This window comes from Chiloscyllium punctatum, chromosome 18 (assembly GCF_047496795.1).
Source record: "Chiloscyllium punctatum isolate Juve2018m chromosome 18, sChiPun1.3, whole genome shotgun sequence".
Taxonomy (NCBI): domain Eukaryota; kingdom Metazoa; phylum Chordata; class Chondrichthyes; order Orectolobiformes; family Hemiscylliidae; genus Chiloscyllium; species Chiloscyllium punctatum.
In genome coordinates, this window is record NC_092756.1 from 73,177,537 (window position 1) to 73,202,154 (window position 24,618).

General features: G+C 45.1%; 2 non-coding genes across 2 annotated transcripts; both read left to right on the top strand.

Moving 5' to 3' along the window:
* The first annotated feature begins 5,176 nt into the window (after positions 1–5,176).
* On the top strand, positions 5,177–5,249 carry trnar-ucu (transfer RNA arginine (anticodon UCU)). Its single transcript has one exon. It is a non-coding gene; the product is annotated as a tRNA-Arg (tRNA).
* A 13,769-nt stretch (positions 5,250–19,018) lies between these two features.
* On the top strand, positions 19,019–19,091 carry trnar-ccu (transfer RNA arginine (anticodon CCU)). The gene has a single exon. It is a non-coding gene; the product is annotated as a tRNA-Arg (tRNA).
* Positions 19,092–24,618: the final 5,527 nt, after the last annotated feature.

A 24,618-nucleotide genomic window follows, 5' to 3' on the forward strand; every position in this document is an offset into this window, starting at 1 on the left:
ATTCCTGCGGGAGACTGTGCCCCACAACCTGAGTTGTCGCCGGAGTTTTAGTTTTGTCCCTTTCAGGGGTGTATCACAGAGGGCCCTGTACAGACTGCTGCTGCACACCCTCATCCACCTCCCGGACACACCCTGGCATGCCCATTTACCACCGGGCGGTGGGGACCATCCCCAGTGAAGGGCTCTCTACATGGGAGTCCTCCCCCTTTCTCACGGGGATCTGGGGTGGAGGGTATTGCACGCGGCAGTCCGCAGATTGTGGTGGTTCACGGACTCCCAGCCCAAATGCTTGTTCTGTGGTGCTGTGGAGTCCATGGAACAGGGCGCTTGCACTCCCTTTTTAGCTTTCTGGGAAACCTTCTCCTCCGTTTCTGGTTGGACTTCAGCCCCACACTCCCCATCATTGGGCACCCAGTGCCGAGGGGGGAGGGTTGGTCAGAGGATCTCCTCGTGGGTCTGCTCCTGGGCCTGGCCAAACTGGTTGTTAGGGCCGATTGCCTGACCCTCTTCCATGGTTACGTTCGAGCCCGGGTGTCCCTGGAGAAGGAGCACGCAGTGACTACCAACATCCTTGAGCTGTTCAGAGAGTGCCCTCCCCCTCACTGTTTGGTCACACAGCATTGCCCTTTGATGCTTGTCACTGGTCACTCGGGTGTTTCCTTTCTTCCTGGTGGTGGGAATTGAATAAAAATTTGTACATCTGTTGTCTTTCACTGTGTCTCACACCTGCACACACACAACATGGGTGCTGGGGAAAATATAAGCACTACCACAGTTAGGCAGCAGTGCGGGGGTAAAGAGAAAAACATATATAACCAGGAGATTTCGAATCCCCTCAGTCCAGGGCACTGACTCTGTGCTGGCTGAGCCACAGTCAGTGTGTTCTTGGAAAACAAAACTTAAAACCTGCTGAGATTCTCCTGGGGATGACATGGTGTCTCAGTGGCTAGCAGGACTGCCTCACACTGTCAGGGACCTGGCTTTGATTCCTCCCTTGGGTGTCTGTTTGTGTCGAGTTTGCACATTCTCTCCATGGGGTACTCCGGGTGCTTTGGTTTCCTCCCACAGTCCAAAGATGTGCAGGTTCGGTGGATTGGCTTTGGGGAATGCAGGGTGAGAGGATAGGGGTTGGGCCTGGATGGGATGCTCTTCAGAGGGTCAGTGGGGACATGATGGACTGAATGGCCTCCTCCCACCCCACTCTAGGGCTTCTCCGAACAAGTTTGGAGCAGATGGTCAGAGCTCCACTGCAAGGCCCAGTCAAGGCTTCGCGAAGGGACTGGCATCCAGGTGTGTGTTCCTACCCTACTTTTCCCTGATCTTCCAGAATCTTCTGTGGCTTTAGCCAGTATGATCATGAGCTGGGTTCACATCATCCAATGGGGTCACACCAATACCCTTCACTGTTGTCATGCGAGGAGCTATAAAGTGGATCGACTCAGGCTGACACTTCTCCAATATACAACCCTCAGTCTGGTTGGAACTGGTTCTTCTTGAATCTTTGTAACTCTTTGATCTTTGTTGCACTGTTCTCTGGAGCTGATAGCTGCTGTTTAATTTAGTTTGGCCAATTTTCTGTCAGGTCAAATTTCTTCAGCTGAGGATCAATTGAGAATGCCTGATTTTGTTGCCATGGTCACGTGACCACGCAGGATTGAGATCAGCTGCACAGTGAAGATTTCAACAAAATCAAAACCCCAATAAGACTTGAGCTCACATTCTCTGGTTTAGGAAGTTAGTGCCTTACCCATGAGGTCACTGGGGCTCCAACAGATAGAGCTACCAATCTATGGACAAAGCAACTTCTGGTTTGGTTATGTTGGTGTCAGTCTAAGGTATATTCTGTCAACATTACCAGCTGAACCCCAGATTACCTGCATGTTTGGTATTTATGATAAAGGTCAAATATGTCAATGGAAATGATTGAAATCTGGGTGTTCAAGGTTGGAACTGATGGGGCTGTGGCTATGCATTTGGGTCCTTACCTTTCTTAGTCAAGGTATTGAATACAATTGCAAGGAGGCGATGATGGAGATGTGAGGTAGTTAGGCCATCGTTGGAGAACTTGGAATGCCACATCCACAGATTGGACAAACATTTGTGGGAAGGCAACTGCTGAGGCTGACTCACAGAGTTTACAGAGGGAGATGGGTGGGTTAAGGGAGTGGCCAAAAACACAGCAAATGAAAGACAATGTGGGAATGTGTGAGGTCATACACTTTGGTAGGAAGAATAAAGCAGCTGGATATTATTTCAATGGAGAAAGACAGCAGAAAGTTCCAGCACAGAGAGATATGAAATGTGTTTTTGCGGTCTCGCTGTTGATCCTTTGCTGTGACCCACCTTCATGGTAATATTGGTGAGATGTTCTTGGTTTCTCTTTAGTTCTTGAGTCTGGTTAATCCGATTGTGATTTGCAGGCCGTGGTGAGACTGCGGTCAAGATCCTCGTCAGTTTCTTGGATGAAGTCTTCACGACTGGTAACGCTGACAGTCACCACTGGAGAGTGTCTCTGCCATTATCTGCAGTTGGCCCTGCACATCAACAGTTTCATCAGCAAACCTCAAGAGACAATATCCAAAACCTTTGTGCTCTTGAAGGCAAATCCCTTCTCATTAAGACAAGAAACAAAATATCTTTAATGTGATGATGTTGATTTGAACATTCGGGAAGATCAGGGAAAAGGAGCATAGGGACACACACCTGGATGGCAGTCCCTTCACGAAGCCTTGACTGGGCCTTTGACCATCTGCTCCAAACTTGTTCAGAGAAGCCCTAGAGTGGGGTGGGAGGAGGCCATTCAGACCATCACATCCACACTGACCCTCTGAAGAGCATCCCAGCCAGGCCTAACCCCTATCCTCTCACCCTGCATTCCCCAAAGCCAATCCACCAAACCTGCACATCTTTGGACTGTAGGAGGAAACCAAAGCACCCGGAGTACCCCATGGAGAGAATGTGCAAACTCGACACAAACAGACACCCAAGGGAGGAATCAAAGCCAGGTCCCTGACACTGTGAGGCAGCAGTGCTACCCACTGAGCCACCATGCCATCCCCAGGAGAATCTCAGCAGGTTTTCAGCCATTGTGACTGTCCTGTCTCTCTCAGGGAATTCAGCCTTAATCCTGCAGTTCCCCAAAAGACTTGTGTAAGGTCACATGGGACTCCACATCCCATCAACTGAATACCAACAAGGGAAGAATCCAACGCCCCAGATGGGACTTGAACCCATAATCTTTGGTTGAGAAGAGTAACACCTTATCCATTAGGCCACTGAGGCAGCATGGTTAAAGCAAATATAGCAGCCTTTAAATACTGCACCCTGACCTCTCATTGTGTGTTTTTCTGAGTTTGATCCTCTCACTGCACTCTGTGGATCCAAGATGGCGGTGTTCTCGGACGATCATGTTGCAGAGCTTCGCACCACAGTCCAAGGGGGAAGAATTTCTATCCCACCCAATCCGGACCATCGCGATATCCTGGGACTCTGAAAAGGTGGTGGAATCCCAGGACATTGTGAAAAATCAACTTACCAGCGTTTTCATCGTCCAGGGATGTTGAAGAAGGGAGGAGCAGTGTCCGGGGCCAGGCCCCCGGCCCAGCCTGCAGGATCCTCGGTTCCTGCTCAAGCAGAAAATGCCTTTTTGTTCACAACGATACAGAAGCTTTGAGAAATGTCAACATTCCAATGTTTTGTTGGTTCTTATCTCTCTGCATAGACTGTACACAACTGATTTGGAATAAAGGAAAGCATACCAAACGCCTTCTTCACTATCCTATCGATCTGCGACTCTACTTTCAAGGAGCTATGAACCTGCACTCTCAGGTCTCTTTGTTCACCAACACTCCCTGGGACATTCCCGTTAAGTCTATAAGCCCAGCTAAGATTTGCTTTCCCAAAATGCAGCACCTCACATTGATCTAAATTAAACTCCACCCATCACTCCTCAGCTCATCGGCCCTTCGAATCAAGATCCCGTTGTAATCTGAGGGAACCTTCTTTGCTGTCCACTACACCTCCAATTTTGGTGTCATCTGCAAACTTACTAATGATACCTCATAATGATACTAACATATATATAAACGATGGAAAGTAGTGGACCCAGCACTGATTCTTGTGGCACTCCATTGGTCACAGGGCTCCAGTCTGAAAAACAACCCTCCACCACCATCCTCTGTCTCCTACCTTTGAGCCAGTTCTGTATCCAAATAGCTAGTTCTCCCTGTATTCCATGAGATCTAACCTTGCTGATCAGCCTCCCATGGGGAACCTTGTCGAACGCCTTACTGAAGTCCATATCGATCACATCCACCGCTCTGCCCTCATCAATCCTCTTTGTGACTTTTTCAGAAAACTCAATCATGTTTTTGAGTCATGATTTCTCCAGCATTTTCTCTGTTTCAGATTTCCAGTATTCTCAGCATTTAACTTATTTTGGTGAGCTTGCCATTTCACTTGGCAATGAAAAACGTTTTGTGATTTACACATGAAAGAACTGAAACCAACTTGGTCATTCTAAAAGATGAGAGACTTCACACACAATCCAGATTTTTTTCAATATATAATTTCAGTGACATCACACTGTAAACATTTGCCATAAAATCTGTGTCTTACAATCTATTACTCCACAATCACCTGACGAAGCAGCAGCGCTCCGAAAGCTAGTTCTTTGAGATAAACCTGTTGGTCTCCAACCTGGTGTTGTCTGATTTTTAATGATGATTATTCGAAACTTGCACAAGGTAATTCCAGGATTTGGGAGATCTTGGGATAAATTGTCTGAAAGAGACAGCACAGCCACAATGGGCTGAATGCCTGCTATGATTCTGTTGATTTGTCCTCAATGCAGCTGTTTGCAACATCTCCACTTACTCCTTCCACACTAACTGCAAATATCTTCAAGGTGCTGCACAAAATAACATTGAGCCCTTTGCTGTTTTCTTGTCTGCTCCATATTCCTCAGACTTGAATTGTGCAACATTGGAGTTTGGTTAATTTCTCATCTGTCCGTTTGGGGACAAATGGGAAGCAAGATTGATTTATCAAGCAGCCAACAATTTTGCATGAGATGGTAGGGGTAAAAAACAATCAGTGAGAGTATAACACTCAGAAACACACAGTATGAGAGGTTGGGTGCAGTACATAAAGGCTGTGATTTTCTGTCTGCTGTGTGGCCCCAGTGGCCTAATGGATATGGCACTGGCCTTCTAAGCCAGGGATTGTGGGTTCGAGTCCCATCTTGGGTGTCAGTCACTTGCCCTTTGTCAACTTGATTTCTCCTCTACTTTGGGAAAATCTCCATGTCTGCATTCAGTTGATGGGAAGTGGTGCCCAATGATTTCTTACACAAGATTTGCAGGAATGAGGTGAATTCTCTGAAAGAGAAAGCACAGTCACAATGGCTGAAAACCTACTGAGATTCTCCTGGGGATGGCATGGTGGTTCAGTGGGTAGCACTGCTGCCGCACAGTGATCAGGGACCTGGCCTTGATTCCTCCCTTGGGTGTCTGTTTGTGTCGAGTTTGTACATTCTCTCCATGGGGTCCTCCAGGTGCTTTGGTTTCCTCCCACAGCCCAAAGATGTGCAGGTTCGGTGGATTGGCTTTGGGGAATGCAGGGTGAGAGGATAGGGGTTGGGCCTGGATGGGATGCTCTTCAGAGGGTCAGTGTGGATGTGATGGGCTGAATGGCCTCCTCCCACCCTACTCTAGGGCTTCTCTGAACAAGTTTGGAGCAGATGGTCAGAGCTCCACTGCAGGACCCAGTCAAGGCTTTGCTAAGGTTTGGCGTTCAGGTGTGTTTTCCCCCTCTCCTGTCCCTCATCTTCCAGAATCTTCTGTGGCTTTGGCCAATACGGTCATGAGCTGGGTTCACATCATCCACTGGGGTCACACCAATACCCTTCACTGTTGTCATGCCAGGAGCTATAAAGTGGATTGACTCAGGCTGACACTTCTCCAATATACAACCCTCAGTCTGGTTGGAACTGGTTCTTCTTGAATCTTTGTAACTCTTTGATCTTTGTTGCACTGTTCTCTGGAGCTGATAGCTGCTGTTTAATTTAGTTTGACCAATTTTCTGTCAGGTCAAATTTCTCCAGATGAGGATGAATTGAGAATGCCTGATTTTGTTGCCATGGTCACGTGACCACACAGGATTGAGATCAGCTGCACAGTGAAGATTTCAACAAAATCAATACCCCAAATCAGACTTGAGCCCACAATCTCTGGTTTAGGAAGTTAGTGCCTTACCCATGAGGTCACTGGGGCTCCAACAGATAGAGCTACCAATCTATGGACAAAGCAGCTTCTGTTTTGGTTGTGTTGGTATCAGTCTAAGCTATATTCTGTCAACATTACCAGCTGAACCCCAGATGACCTGCATGTTTGGTATTTATGATGATGTCCAATATGTCAATGGAAATGATTGAAATCTGGGTGTTCAAGGTTGCAACTGATGGGGCTGTGGCTATGCATTTGGGCCCTTACCTTTCTTAGTCAAGGTATTGAATACAATTGCAAGGAGGCTATGATGGAGATGTGAGGTAGTTAGGCCATCGTTGGAGAACACAGATTGGACAAACATTTGTGGGAAGGCAACTGCTGGAAATCACCAGGCTCTGAGTCAGAGTCGGGGTTCACCAACAGAGTTTATTTTCCAAGGAAATCCCGGAGCTCCGGGGAGAGAGCAGCATCAACAGCACAGTGGTCAGCTGTGATTCTTCTCTCAACCCGGAGCACATGGTCAAGATACTGTGATACATTTTGTGATATAATAGGTCAGTGATCAGGTTATTGTCTCTGTAACATGGCTTGTTTATTGTAAACATTGCAGAATCCTTGATCGTTTCAGTGCAGTTATTGTCAGTTCCAGCGTGGCCTTTGTTAATTTCAGTGCAGTTGTTGTCAGTTTCAGCGTCTGCGCGGAAGTCAGTTGCTGTAGTAATGGGCGCTAATCGCTCTTCCTGAGAAGGACGATTACTGCAGCCCTGTCTATTATCACTCTGTATTGAGGCTGTATCTAACAGTTAGCATTTCTACCAAAGGTGTTGTCTGACCCAGACCCTTCGGCAGGCAGTGTATGTTATTCATGTGTATTGTCTCTCCCATCTGCCTTAAACTTATCAATTTGGTTGTGAGTGCATTGTGCTGGCATTCTGGTGGCAACAGGCAGTGTCTGTGTTTGCTCTGCTGTCTCTCTCCATATTGTGGTCCGGCGACCATCTTGTGCGCCAAGTGGCCAACTTATGGCTCAGAGGCCATCTTGTGTGTCCGTGTGCCTAGTGTCACCCTGCCCCGTGCCATCTCCCACTTCACTTTGTGGTCAAGGAGGCGAGGGTATTAACTGGAACAATCCATGTTGGGCCATTGGAATCTCCTTCCTGTCCCGATATAGGGCTGGCTCTCTTCCACAAAGCGGGGGGTCTCGCAATTTCGTGCAGATTTTCTCTCTCTCCAGATTTTTATTATTTAAAAAATATACTTTATTCATAAAAGATCAAATAGTAACGCATACACAGGTTCTAAATCAGTTGTGTACAGTCTATGCAGTGAGAAAAGAACCAACAAAACACTGGAATTTTGACATTTCGCAAAGTTCTGTGTCGTGACAAAAAAGGCATTTTGTACTTGGGCAGGAACCGATCTCTGTTCATTGTCAGGCACCAAGACGGTCTGAGAACTGAAAGGATGATGTGATAATTTGTGATAGACCTTAGACTGTGTTGTTTCCCTGTTACACCTTGGCAGCAGCTGCCCGAAACTTTAGTGTATCCCTCAGTGTGTCGTGACAGATCTTGGAATATGCTCGGCTGTAGCACTCATTTAAGATCAACTATTCCCAGTAGAGTATTGTCACTGAGTTTTTGTGGCTTAATGGGTAAGACTGTAGATTCTGATGTAGTGGATTGGAGGTTCAAATCCCTTTTGGGGTGTTGACTTTTTAAGCCTGGTCTTTGTGGTGGCTGATTTTCATCCCATATCAACTCCATCTCAATCCAAATTGACTGGATTTTTCAACTACTCCGTTAAAAATCACTTGCCTGCTTCGAGATTATGGAAAATGTTCTTCAGTAGAAACTTACACAAGGTAATTCCAGGGTTTGGGAAATCTTGGGGTGAATTGTCTGAAAGAGACAGCACAGCCCCAATGGGCTGAATGCCTGCTAAGATCCTGTTGATTTGTCCTCAATGCAGCTGTTTGCAACATCTCCACTTCCTCCTTCCCCACTAACTGCAAATATCTTGAAAGTGCTGCACAAAATAACACTGAGCCCTTTGCTATTTTCCTGTCTGCTCCATTTTCCTCAGACTGGAGTTGTGCAAAGTTGGAGTTTGGTAGATTTCTCATCTGTCCGTTTGGGGAGAAATGGGAGGTAAGATCAATTTTATCAAGCAGCCAATGATTTAGCGTGAGATGGAAGGGGGAACAACCAATCAGTGTGAGTATAAAACTTAGAGAAGAACACAATATGAGAGGTTCAGGGTGCAGTATTTACAGGCTGCCATTTTAACAATCCACTGTGGCCCCAGTGGTCTAATGGATAAGGCACTGGCCGCTTCAGCCTGGAAGTGTGGGTTCAAGTCCCATCTGGGATGGCTAACTTTTAAGCCTTGTCTTCACAGCTGATCTTCTTTGTCTGATGTCAATTCGATTTCTCATCTCCCCTGGAAACATCCCCAGGTCTGTGTTGGGTTTGGTGGGATGTTGTGTCAGAAAAATACAGAACTTTGTGGGGTCTGCAGGATATGGGGCTAAATCACCCCTCTCTCTATGTCGGACTTGGAGGGATCAGTCAAAAGTGTCGTCTTTTTTTGAATAAAATCTCTAACTTGAAATAAACGAAAGAGGTCCCTGTTCGGTAGCTTGTGTTTCTGTGCTAACTGATCGAAGGACATCATTGTGTCTCCCTCAAACAAATCACCCACGCAAGACACACGCCTAGCTGCCCAATGTTTGGATCCTGAATCTATCATCCCCGGTTGAAAACCCGGCATACCTGGTGTAAGAGAAGATGTCTTGCCAATATTGCCTTCCCTCTGCCGAATTGCCCTCCATGCTTTAACAGTATCGATAACTATTGGGTTATGGCAATATTCCCTAACTGTCCTCATTTTGTCCAAACACAGCAAGTGAGTAAGGGGTCACCTTAGCCTGGGAGGTTTCAATATCTAACCATATTGAAAGAGGGTCCCCACAAGCCCACTCACTCATGTAGGATAAAAGTGAGCTTTGTTGGTAGCTTTTAATGTCTGGGAGATCCACTCCCCCCAGTCTGTGAGACAATCGCAGTTTAGCTCATTTAATGAGGGGCCACTGACGATGTCAAATAAAGGGGCTGAACCAGCCGTTCAGTCTCCTGAATGTTTGCTTCTCGAAAATCAGGGGGAGCATCCAAATAGGGGATAGTAAACGAGGGAGAATCTTAATAAGCGCTATCCAACCCAACCACGAGACCAGAAGGGCCTCCATCTTTGAAGGTCTTGTTTGATTTTGTCAAACAATTAAACAAAATTGGCTTTGAACAGCCGATCCAGAACTGGAGTAATGAACATGCTCAAATACACAACACCCCCCTGTGCCCATTTAAATGGGAATCGATATTCACCCTCAAGACTTAACACTTTCATAAGACCACCCATAGGCATAGCCTCTGATTTTGCAAGATTAATCTTGTCCCACAAAAAGGTGCCAAACACACAGATGCATGCTAACAGACGAGGTACTGAAACTGCTGGATTTGACGAAAGAAATTAGGACATCGTCCACGTATAATAAACACTTATGTAAATTTGACCCCACGTCTGGAGCTGATATATTGGGATCCCTATCAATGGCCTCCACCAATGATTCAATCCTCACTGTAAAAAGCAGTGGCGAAAGGGAACAGACCTGCCGGCTGACCCAAAAAATGTTAAAATTGATTGATCACACCCTGTTGGTGATGATTGCAGTGAGAGGGTCATTGTGGAGAACCTTTACCCATCTTATAAAAACTTCGCCCAAAACAAACCGCTCCAGAGTATACAAAAGGTACGGCCTCTCAACTCGGTCAAGGGCCTTCTCTGTATCTAGAGAAATCACCAATCCCTATATTGACTGTTGTTGACACACTTGAATTACATTAAGCAGCCTCCTAACATTATTGGAGGATCTGCGGCCCTTTATGAAGCCCGTCTGGTCCTCTTTAATAATAGAAGGTAACACAGTCTCACAGTAACACATAATGGCTTGAGGGGCGCTCCTTTTCCTAGCAAGATATGCTAAGTATTTACCAGACCTGTCACCATGATCATATAACCTTTGCTTTGCAAAAGTAAGCTCGTTCTTTGCTGTCTGCGTGAGCACGGAATTCAATGCAGAACGCAGCGCCGTAATCCTCTGTAACTTGAACAACGAGGGCCTGTCAAAGTAGGCCTTCTCAGCTGCCTTCAACCGTGCTTCGAGGAGACGTTGCTGCTCACCCTTCTGCCGCATCCTACTGGCAGAGTAGGAAATAACTGACCCACTGGCATAGGCTTTGGCAATTTCTGAAAGGAAGGATTGGCTACTAACCGAGCGTGAGTTAATGTCTAGGAACACCCAAAACGTCCGAGAGAACTGCTCCACAAATGTATTATCCTTGAGGATAAAGGGATCCATTTGCCAGTGCCTTGGACCCAATGTAACGTCCTTAATCTTAACCAACAGGTACACTGGAATGTGATCAGAGATGGTAATATTACCGATCGTACAAGGTGCCACCAAGTCCAGGGTTGCCACGGGGATTGGAAAAATATCAATCCTGGTGTGACATCTGTGTGGATTGGAAAAAAAAAACCCGTAAAATCCCTGCCTGTAGAGTGGAGACACCTCCAGATGTCCACCAATCCTTACTCCACACACAGATCCACTAATTGTTTAGTTTGTACAGAGGGTGTCGGGGGGCCTTTTGGCAACCTCTGCACTGTGGGATCCATGAGACAGTTAAAATCTCCCCCTTTAGTGATATGCCAGGACTCTAGACTGATCAATTTGAAAACGCATCTAGCAAAATGTTGAGGGGATGAGCTTGAGGGCAAGAAACATTTATAACACCATATTCTTCCCCATTTATCAATGCGATAAGAGTTACAAACCTCCTGTGTGTGTGTCTTTAACACACTCTAGTAACTTAAATGTAAGATTCCTCCTCACCAATACAGCCACTCCCCTCCTTCTGGGATTAAATGATGTGAAGTAAACCTGATCAAGGCCATTCTGCTGTAGTTTCAAATGCTCCCTGTCATCCAAGTGCGTCTCCTGTAACAAAGGAATATCCACGTTCTCCTTTCTTAGACTCAAAAGTACCTTCTTCCTCTTAATTGGTGAGTGACTTCCCTTCATATTCCACGATGACCATTGAATCAAGTCATTAGCCATAACCTTCTGCAGTAACATATAAATTCCAGAGAGGAGGAACTCGAACCAGAAATCACTGAGCCTTAGTGTCATATGATCCATCAAATATAAAAACTACATAAACTGAAACCACGACATTTAACAAACCTACAAAACTATCAAAGATTAAAAGCAATACAAACCACCATATAAAGTGCCAATGGTGCTGAATAGGGGAACTCACCTCCTGCCCAAAGGGGGTAACTACCCACCCCAAACAGCCCATAAGTGGGCATCTAGCAATCCCAACCATTTTCTCTCCTTCTAGCTAGAGCCGTACCACAAACACAAGAAGAATAGAAAGTAAATATACCATAGAATAGCAATATGAATAAAGAAAAAAAACATTTAAGATCGATGGGGTAAATACCCCACCCATCCTCTGGTATAACTTCACTTAGAAATTGAAAGTACACATCTCAACCGCCACCAAACACAGTTTAAACCGGATTATTACCAATCGGGAAAACAAGGAAAAGAAAGCTCCAACTGGACTTCCTCGGTTTTTTAAAAAAACAACAAAGACATAACCAAACAACACTATTTGTAGATAGTAAATTGTTCAGATTCGGTTAATTTGTCCACAAAGTCTCTTGCCTTCTCCGATGTATCAAAGAGATGTACGGATCCATGTAAGGTTATCGGAGCACCGCCGGATACCTCAGAGAGTACTGGATCCCAAACTCCCTCAGTCTTCTCTTGGCAGAAACATTATCCGTCAGGGGGCGGGAATTAAACAGCCAGGGCTGACAAAGGAAGTCAGGAAATGTATCATAGGGAAAGAGAGAGTCTACAAAGTGGCCAAGAGCACTGGGAAATCAGAAGATTGGGAAGACGACAAAAACAAACAGAGGATAACAAAGACGTAGAAATAGGAAGGAGAGGATCAAATATGAAGGTAAGCTAGCCAGTAATATTAGAAATGATTGTTAAAGTTTCTTTCAATCCATAAGAAACAAATGAAAGGCAAAAGTAGAAATTGGGCCGTTCCAAATTGATGCAGAAAGGTTCGTGAAGGGAGATAAGGAAATGGCTGAAGAACTTGGTAAATACTTTGTGTCAATCTTCACAGTGGAAGACATGAGCATTATCCTAACAATTAAGGAGAGTCAGGGGGCAGATTTGAATGTGGTAGCCATTACAAAAGAGGAAGTGCTAGAAAAGCTAAAAGGTTTAAAAGTTGATAAATCTCCCAGCTCCTGGTCTATATCCTAGAGCTCTGAGGGAGGTGGCTGAGGAAATAGTAGAGGCTAGGGTTCAGTGTTGGGGTCACAGCTGTTCACTTTATATATTAATGATCTGGATGAAGGGACTGGGGGACATTCTGGCGAAGTTCACCGATGATGCAAAGTTCAGCAGACAAGCAGGTCGTTCTGAGGAGGTGGGAGGCTGCAGAAAGATTTAGACAGTTTAGGAGAGTGGTCCAGGAAATGGCTGATGAAATTCAACCTGAGCAAATGCTCGGACTTGCACTTTGGAAAAAGGAATACAGGCATGGACTATTTTTTAAACAGTGAGAAAATTCATAAAGCCAAAGTACAAAGGTATCTGGGAATGATAGTCCAGGAATCTCTAAAGGTTGACTTGCAGGTTGAGGCCGTGGTTAAGAAAACAAATGTAATGTTGCCATTTATCTCAAGAGGGTTGGAATGTAAAAGCAGCGATGTCCTTCTGAGACTTTATAAAGCTCTGGTTAGGCCCCATTTGAAATACTGTATCCAATTTTGGGCTCCACACCTCAGGAAGGACATACTGGCACTGGAGCATGTCCAGCGGAGATTCACACAGATGATCCCTGGAATGGGAGGCTTAACATACAATGAACAGCTGAGGATCCTGGGATTGTATTGATTAGAGTTTCGAAGGTTGAGGGGAGATCTAATACAAATTTACTCGATAATGCATGGCTTAGAAAGGGTGGATGCTGGGAATGTGTTTCCATCAGGACCTATGGGCACAGCCTGAGAATTAGAGGGGGGGTCAATTTAGAACGGAAATGAGGCGATATTTCTTCAGGCAGAGAGTGGTGGGCCTGTGGAATTCATTGCCGTGGAGCGCAGCAGAGGCCAGGACATTAATTGTCTTCAGGGCAGAGATTGATAAATTCTTGATCGCGCAAGGAATTAAGGGTGACGATGAGAGCGTCACTAAGTGGCGTTGAAATGTCCATCATTCACGACTGAATGGTGGGGTGGACCCGATGGGCTGAATGGCCTTACTTCCATTCCTATGTCTTAGGCTCATCATCGTAAGGTTTTCTTTTCTGGTTTACCACCGCTGAGAAGTCCTGGAAAGGCATGATCTTAGAGCCCTCGTAAATTAGGGCCTTCAGATCCTTCCCCTGGATTAGACTACCGACAGTGTGGAAACAGGTAACACTATGGGCAATTTAACATGGCCAATTCACCTTTGTCCTGTGGGAGGAAACCAGAGCAATGTGCAAACTCCACACAGGCAGTTATCTAAGGCTGGAATTGAACCGGGGACCCTTGTATTGTAAGGCAGCAGTGCTTACCACTGAGTCACCTGATTCTGGGAGCTGCCACAATTCTCTCCTTAGCTCTGCAGTTCATGCAGTTTTTGAGCAAAGTAAAATGTAGTTCTGCAAATACAAATTCACCCCACAAACTGATATGTGTGTGTGTGTGTGTGTGTGTGTGTGTGTGTGTGCATGTGTGTGTGTGTGTGTGTGTGTATGGGGTGGGGGTGGGTGGGCCTGTTCTGAAGCAGAGGTTGATCACCAAGTTTGGGAACAATGGAGATGGCCTCAACTGGGACATTACAGGGGACCCCATTCACCTACACACACACACACACACACACACACACACACACACACACACACACACATACACACACACACACACACACACACATACACACACACACACTTACACACACACACATACATACACACACACACACACACACGTACACACACACACATACACACACACATACACACACACACACACACACACACACACATGTACACTCACACACATATACACACATACACACCTACACACACAAACACACACACAGATACACACACACACATACACACACACACACATACACACACACAAACACACACACGCGCGCACACATACACACACACAGACACACATATACAAATACACACGCACATACACACACACACAAATACACACACACATATACACACACACACACAAACACACACACAGAGATATACACACACAAACACACACACACACATACACACACACACGTACACTCACAGATACACACACACACGTACACTCACACACACACACATACACAAACACACATACACACATACATACACACACACGTACACACAGACACATACACACACACATACACACACACACATATACACACACACACACAAACACACCTACACACACATACACACCTACACACACAAACACACACACAGATACACACACACACATACACACACACATACACACACACACACATACACACACACACAAACACACACACGCGCGCGCACACACACACACATACACACACCTATACACATACATACACGTACACACCCACACACACATACACACATACACACTCATACACACACACACATACACACATATCGCCACACACATACACACATACACATACACACACATACACATACACTTAAACACACACATACACACATGCACACATATACACACACATATATACACACAAACACACACATACACACACATACACACACACATACACACACACGCACATGTACACACACACATATACATACACACACATACGCACACACAAGTACACATACACATATACACACATACATATAAACACACATAAACACACACATATACACATGTACACACACACATACACACATACACATATACACACATACACACACACATGCACATACACACACACATACACACCCACACCCAAACACTCACATATACACACACATACACACACACATACACACATGCACAGACACATACACACAGATGCACATTCACACACGTACAGACATACACACAAACACACACACACATACACACACACCCACATACACAGACATACACATAAACACATACACATACACATACACATACATACATACACATACACACACATACACATACACTTACTCATAACACACACACACATACACAAACCCACACACACATGCACACACATACACACACATTTTCAAATGCATACACACCCCCATACACACACATATACATGCACACAAACATATACACACACACGCACATAAGCACACATACACACACACATAAACACACACACATACACATGCACACACATACACACCCACGCACACATACACACAAACACACACACATACACACCCACACCCAAACACTCACATATACACACACATACACACCCCCATACACACACATATACATGCACACAAACATATACACACACAAACACACAAATACACACACACGCACATAAGCACACATACACACACACATAAACACACACACATACACATGCACACATACACACCCACATGCACACACTTACACATACACACACCCATACACATACACACACATACACACCCACGCACACATACACACAAACACACACACATACACACCCACACCCAAACACTCACATATACACACACATACACACGCACATACACACACATACACATAAACACACACACATACACATCCACACATACACACACCCACACGCACATACACACACATACACATAACACACATACACATAACACACATACACATACACACATACACATACACATACACACATATACACACACATACACGTACACACCCACATACACATACACACACCTATACACATACACATGCGTACACATCCACACACACATGTACACACTCACATACACACCCACGCACAAACACACCCATACACACCCACACACAAACACACACATACACATACACACACATACACACACATATACAGACATATAAACACATACACATCCACACACTCACCCACACACATACATATACACACTCATACACACAAACACACATACATGCACACACATACACACACACATATACACAAACACAAACACAGACCTACACACACACATACAAACACATATACACACACATACACACACTCACACAAACATACACATACCCATACACATACACACATACACACACATAAACACAGACGCACATACACACAAATACACGCATATACATAAAGACACACACATACACACATAGACACACACATGCACATACACACACACACACATATACACCCACACCCAAACAGTCACATATACACACACATACACACCCACACACCCACATACCCACACACACACAAAAACATATACACATACACACATACACACACATATGCAAACACACATACACACACATTTACACACACGTACACACACACAAATACTCACACATACACACCCACACACATATGCACACATATATATACACACACACATATACACACACACGCACTCACATACATATGCACACACATACAAACCCACACACATATGCACAAATACACATACACACACACATATACACACACACATACACACCCACACACATTTACACACACATGCACACCCACACACATATATACACACACATACATACCCACACACACATATACACACACACATACACACACACAAATACACACACATATACACACACACGCATACATGCACACACATATACACACACACACAGATACGCACACACATATACACACACACATATAAATTTGTGTGATGAACTTGGACTTACAAAATTACATTTTACTTTGCTCAAAAACTGTATGAATCATGTGAGATGCTGTAAATCTGTTTTTTTAGATTAGAATCAGTCTGACCATTGTGGCACAGACAGCCTCACACAGGGGAGCTCACACCTTCAATACATCATCTGGGCCGACATGACACCAAATGTTAAAGTTCACTTGAGAATATAACTTTTGATAAAAGTTTTGCAATTTACATATGAAAGAACGAAAACCAACCTGGCCATTCGAAAAGATGAGAGACTTCACAAACAATCCAGATCTTTCTCAAGATACAATTTCAGTTGCATCACACTGTAAACATTTGCTATAAATTCTGTGTCCTGCAATCTTATTCTCCACAACCACCTGATGAAGGAGCAGTGCTCCGAAACCTAGTGCTTCCACATGTTCGACTATAACCTGGTGTTGTGTGATTTTTAAATCTGGCATTCACCCATCTCCTGACGGTTGAGCATACATCTCAAGGCCAGGACAGCGTCCCTCCGCAGGGATACAAATCGACTCCTTCTTTGGTCGCTCCACGATGGATCTCTCTGATGACTGTTCCCGTTCATTGGTTGGCTCATTGGGATCATTGCTGACATCTTGGAAGAATTCCTGGAGTCTCATTGGTCTGATGAATTCCTCACAACTTTACTCAAGTATTCTTGTTGGTGATGGGGACAAAGGGAGACTAAATTTGATTTGCGTTTCAACTTGATTTGATGAACAATGTATTGAAACAGTTTGTAACATCATTTGGAAATGCATACAAAGGTTCTAAATCAGTTGTGTACCGTCTATGCAGAGAGAAAAGAACCAACAAACCATTGGAATATAGACATTTCTCAAACCTTCTGTATCGTTGTGGAAAGAAAGGCATTTTGTACTTGGGCAGGAAACGATCTCTGTTCAGTGTCAGGCACCAAGAGGGTCTGAGAACTGAAAGGACGATGTGATCATTTGTCAGAAAGACCTGAGACTGTGTTGTTTCCCTGTTACACCTTTGCAGCAGCTGCCTGAACCTTTAGTGTGTCCCTCAGTGTGTTGTCACAGATCTGGGAGTGTGCTTGGCTGACACACTCATTTGAGGTCAACTGTTTCCAGTGGTCTGCCAATATAGTGCCCTCGTGGCCTAATGGCTATGGCACTGGCCTCTGAAATCTGGGATTTCATTTTTAAGCCTGCTCTTTGCAGTGGCTAATTTTCATCCCATGTCAACTTCATCTCAATCCAAATTGACTGGATTTTTTAACTGCTCTGTTAAAAATCATTGTGCCTGTGTTGAGATTATGGCAAATGCTGATTAGTAGAAACTTATACAAGATAATTCTGGAATTTGGGAGATCTTGGGGTGAATTGTCTGAAAGAGACAGCACAGCCACAATGAGCTGAATGCCGGCTAAGATCCTGTTGATTTGTCCTCAATGCAGCTTTTTGCAACATCTCCACTTTCACCTTCCCCAGTAACTGCAAATATCTTCAAGGTGCTGCACAAAATAACATTGAGCCCTTTGCTATTTTCCTGTCTGCTCCATTTTCCTCAGACTTGAGTTGTGCAAAGTTGGAGTTTGGTTGATTTCTCATCTGTCCGTTTGGGGAGAAATGGGAGGCGGGATCAATTTATCAAGCAGCCAGCAATTTGGCATGAGATGGAAGGGGTAAGAACCAATTAGTGAGAGTGCAGCACACAGAAACACACACGATGAGAGGTCAGGGTGCAGTATTTAAAGGATGCCATTGCCAGCCTGTCGGTGGGGCCCCAGTGGCCTAATGGATAAGGCACTGGCTTCCTAAGCCAGGGATTGTGGGTTCAAGTCCCATCTGGGGTGTCTGATTCTTGATATGTGTCCCTACTCTTTAATCCACTTTGCAAACATCCGGACGTCTGCATTTCGTTGATGGGATGTGGGGTCCCATGTGACCTTCCACAGATCTTTTGGGGATCTGCAGAATTCCCTGAAAGAGACAGGACAGTCACAATGGCTGAAAACCTGCTGAGATTCTCCTGGGGATGGCATGGTGGCTCAGTGGGTAGCACTGCTGCCTCACAGTGTCAGGGACCTGGCTTTGATTCCTCCCTTGGGTGTCTGTTTGTGTCGAGTTTGCACATTCTCTCCATGGGGGACTCCGGGTGCTTTGGTTTCCTCCCACAGTCCAAAGATGTGCAGGTTCGGTGGATTGGCTTTGGGGATTGCAGGGTGAGAGGGTATGGGTTGAAACCTGGGTGGGATGCTCTTCAAAGGGTCAGTGTGGACGTGATGGGCTGAATGGCCTGCCCTCCTCACCCTTGGGCTTTTATAAACAATTTTGGAGCATGAGCAGCATGATTAGAGTAAACAGCCAAGGTCTTTTCCCTGGGGTGGGGGACTCCAGAACTAGAGGGCTTAGGTTTAGGGTGAGAGGGAAAAGATATAAAAGAGACCTAAGGGGCAACTTTTTCAGGCAGAGGGTGGTGTGTGTGTGTGTGGAATGAGCTGCCAGAGGAAGTGGTGGAGGCTGGTACAATTACATCGTTTAAAAGGCATCTGGATGGGTATATGAATAGGAAGAGTTTGGAGGGAGATGGGCCGAGTGCTGGAAGGTGGGACTAGATTGGGTTGGGATATCTGTTCGGCATGGACGGGTTGGACCGAGGGTGTGTTTCTGTGCTGCACATCTCTATGACTCGATGACTGGAAGTGTCAGTCTGAATAAATCCGTTGTCTAGCTCCTGGCAATGTGACCCCATTGGATGATGTGAACCCAGCTCATGACCCCTTTGGCCAAAGCTACAGAACATTCTGGAAGGTCAGGGAAAAGAAGGATATGAACACACACCTGGATGCCAGTCCCTTAGCAAAGCCTTGACTGGGATCTGCAGCAGAGCTCTGACCATCTGCTCCAAGCTTGTTCATAAAAGCCCTAGAGTGAGGGGGACAAGCCATTCAGCCCAGCAAGTCCACACTCAGCCTCTGAAGAGCGTCCCATCCAGGCCCAACCCCTATCCTCTCACCCTGCATTCCCCAAAACCATTCCACCGAACCTGCACATCTTTGGACTGTGGGAGGAACACAATGCACTCCGAGTACCCCATGGAGAGAATATGCAAACTCGACACAAACAGACTCCCAAGGGAGGAATCAAAGCCAGGTCCTTGACACTGTGAGTCACCATGCCAGCCCCAGGAGAATCTCAGCAGTTCTTTCCCCATTGTGGCTCTGCTGTCTCTTTCAGGTAATTTCGACCCAATTCTGCAGATCCCCGACAACTTTGTGCAAGTTCATGTTGGACAGCACTTCCCATCAACTGAATGCAGACATGGGGATGTTTATAATGTAGATAAGAAGTAAAACTCAGAGGGCAACCTATGAACGTTAGCCACGCGGGACAGGATTGGAACCTACAATCCCTGCCTGAGGGAGCCCAATATTTTATCCATTCGGCCACTGGGGCTACATGTCTGTTGTCAAACCGGCAGCCTTTAAATACAGCACCCTGATGGCTCATATTGTGTTTTTCTCAGTTTTATACTCTCACTGATTGTTTTTTACAACTTCCATCTTATGCTAAAAAAATTGGCTGCTTGATAAATCAATCTCGCTTCCCATTTGTCCCCAAACGACAGACAAGAAACCAACCAAACTCCAACATTGCTTAACTCACATCTGAGGAAAATGGAGCAGACAGGAAAATAGCAAAGGGTTCAATGTTATTTTGTGCAACGCTTTCAAGATATTTGTAGTTAGTGGGGTGGAAGTAGGTGGAGATGTTGCAAAAAGTTATATTGAGGACAAATGCTTTCTTTGGTTAGACCACACTTGGAATACTGCGTCCAGTTCTGGTCGCCCTATTATAGGAAAGATGCTGGTTGGAGGAAAGGAAAAGAGGGGATGTCAGAGCTGGGTTCTTGACACAGAGAGTTTTGAGAGCATGGAATGCGTTGGCAGCTGCAGTTGTGGAAGCAAGGTCATTGGGAACATTTAAGAAACTGCTGGACATGCATATGGTCACAGACATTTGAGGGTGTATACATGAGGATCAATGGTCGGCACAACATTGTGGGCTGAAGGGCCTGTTCAGTGCTGTACTGTTCTATGTTCTATGTAGTATGTTCTAAATCAACAGAATCTTAGTGGGCATTCAGCCCATTGTGGCTGCGCTGTCTCTTTCAGACAATTCTCCCCAAGATCTCCCAAATCCTGGAATTGCCTTTTGCAAGTTTCAATTAATCATCATTTGCTATAATCTCAACACAGGCACAGTGATTTTGAACAGAGTAGTTGAAAAAAGTTGGCATGGGTCAAAAGTCAGCTGCAAAGACCAAACTTAAAACGTAAGCAGCCCAGAGGTAAATTAAACCCACAATCCCACACTTAGGAGGACAGTGGTTTACCCAATATGCTACTAGGGCACACAAAGTAATTTGCCAGTGTAAAGTCTTGGCACCAATGAGTGTTACAGCCCAGCATGTTCCAACATCTCAGATGACATGTTGTGGGATACACGAAAGTTTCGGGCAGCTGCTGCCAAGGTGTAACAGGGAAACAACACAGTCTCAGGTCTTTCTGACAAATTATCACATCGTTCTTTCAATTCTCAGACCCTCTTGGTGCCTGACAATGAACAGAGATCAGTTCCTGCTCAAGTGGAAAATGCCTTTTTGTTCACAACGATACAGAAGCTTTGAGAAATGTCAACATTCCAATGTTTTGTTGGTTCTTATCTCTCTGCATAGACTGTACACAACTGATTTAGAATAAAGGAAAGCATACCAAACGCCTTCTTCACTATCCTATCGATCTGTGACTCTACTTTCAAGGAGCTATGAACCTACACTCTAAGGTCTCTTTGTTCAGCAACACTCCCTGGGACATTCCCATTAAGTCTATAAGCCCAGCTAAGATTTGCTTTCCCAAAATGCAGCACCTCACATTGATCTAAAATAAACTCCACCCATCACTCCTCAGCTCATCGGCCCTTCTAATCAAGATCCTGTTGTAATCTGAGGGAACCTTCTTTGCTGTCCACTTCACCTCCAATTTTGGTGTCATCTGCAAACTTACTAATGATACCTCATAATGATACTAACCTCTATATAAATGACGGAAAGTAGTGGACCCAGCACTGATTCTTGTGGCACTCCATTGGTCACAGGGCTCCAGTCTGAAAAACAACCCTCCACCACCATCCACTGTCTCCTACCTTTGAGCCAGTTCTGTATCCAAATAGCTAGTCCTCCCTGTATTCCATGAGATCTAACCTTGCTGATCAGTCTCCCAAGGGGAACCTTGTCGAACGCCTTACTGAAGTCCATATAGATCACATCCACCGCTCTGCCCTCATCAATCCTCTTTGTGACTTTTTCAGAAAACTCAATCATGTTTTTGAGTCATGATTTCTCCAGCATTTTCTCTGTTTCAGATTTCCAGCATTCACAGCATTTAGCTTTTATTGCAGAGCTTGCCATTTCACTTGGCAATGAAAAACGTTTTGTGATTTACACATGAAAGAACTGAAACCAACTTGGTCATTCTAAAAGATGAGAGACTTCACACACAATCCAGATTTTTTTCAATGTATAATTTCAGTGACATCACACTGTAAACTTTTGCCATAAATTCTGTGTCTTACAATCTTATACTCCACAACCACCTGACGAAGCAGCAGCGCTCCAAAAGCTAGTACTTTGAGATAAACCTGTTGGACTACAACCTGGTGTTGTCTGGTTTTTAACGATGATTATTCGAAACTTATACAAGATAATTCCAGGATTTGGGAGATCTTGGGGTGAATTGTCTGAAAGAGACAGCACAGCCACAATGGGCTGAATGCCTGCTATGATTCTGGTGATCTGTCCTCAATGCAGCTGTTTGCAACATCTCCACTTCCACCTTCCCCACTAACTGCAAATATCTTCAAGGTGCTGCACAAAATAACATTGAGCCCTTTGCTATTTTCTTGTCTGCTCCATATTCCTCAGACTTGAGGTGTGCAACATTGGAGTTTGGTTAATTTCTCATCTGTCCGTTTGGGGACAAATGGGAAGTGAGATTGATTAATCAAGCAGCCAACAATTTAGCATGAGATGGTCGGGGTCAAAAACAAATACTGGGAGTATTACACTCAGAAACACACAGTATGAGAGATCGGGTGCAGTACATAAAGGCTGTGATAGGCAGCCTATTGTGTGGCCCCAGTGGCGTATTGGATATGGCACTGGCCTTTTAAGGCAGGGATTGTGGGTTCGAGTCCCATCTGGGGTGTCAGTCATTTACCCTTTGTCAACTTGATTTCTAATCTACTTTGGGAAAGTCTGCATTCAGTTGATGGGAAGTGGTGCGCCAGGATTGAGGTGAATTTTGTGAAAGAGACAGGACAGTCACAATGGCTGAAAACCTGCTGAGATCCTCCTGGGAATGACGTGGTGGCTCAGTGGGTAGCACTGCTGCCTCACAGCATCAGGGACCTGGCTTTGATTCCTCCCTTGGGTGTCTGTTTGTGTCGAGTTTGCACATTCTCTCCATGGGGTACTCCGGGTGCTTTGGTTTCCTCCCACAGCCCAAAGATGTGCAGGTTCGGTGGATTGGCTTTGGGGAATGCAGGGTGAGAGGATAGGGATTGGGCCTGGATGGGATGCTCTTCAGAGGGTCAGTGTGGATGTGATGGGCTGAATGGCCTGCACAACTCACGCAAGGACTTTTATGAACAGGTTTGGAGCAGATGCTTAGAGCTCCACTGCAGGACCCAGTCAAGGCTTTGCTAAGGGTTTGGCGTTCAGGTGTGTTTTCCTCTTCTCCTGTCCCTGATCTTCCAGAATCTTCTGTGGCTTTGGCCAATACAGTCATGAGCTTGGTTCACATCATCCAATGGGGTCACACCAATACCCTTCACTGTTGTCATGCCAGGAGCAATAAAGTGGATTGACTCAGGCTGACACTTCTCCAATATACAACCCTCAGTCTGGTTGGAACTGGTTCTTCTTGAATCTTTGTAACTCTTTGATCTTAGTTGCACTGTTCTCTGGAGCTGATAGCTGCTGTTTAATTTAGTTTGGCCAATTTTCTATCAGGTCAAATTTCTCCAGCTGAGGATCAATTGAGAATGCCTGATTTTGTTGCCATGGTCACCTGACCACACAGGAATGAGATCAGCTGCACAGTGAAGGTTTCAACAAAATCAAAACACCAATAAAACTTGAGCCCACAATCTCTGGTTTAGGAACTTCGTGCCTTACCCATGAGGTCACTGGTTTCAAACAGATAGACCTACCTATCTATGAATAAAGCAACTTCGGTTTTGGTTGTGTTGGTGTCAGTCTAAGCTATATTCTGTCAACATTACCAGCTGAACCCCAGATTACCTGCATGTTTGGTATTT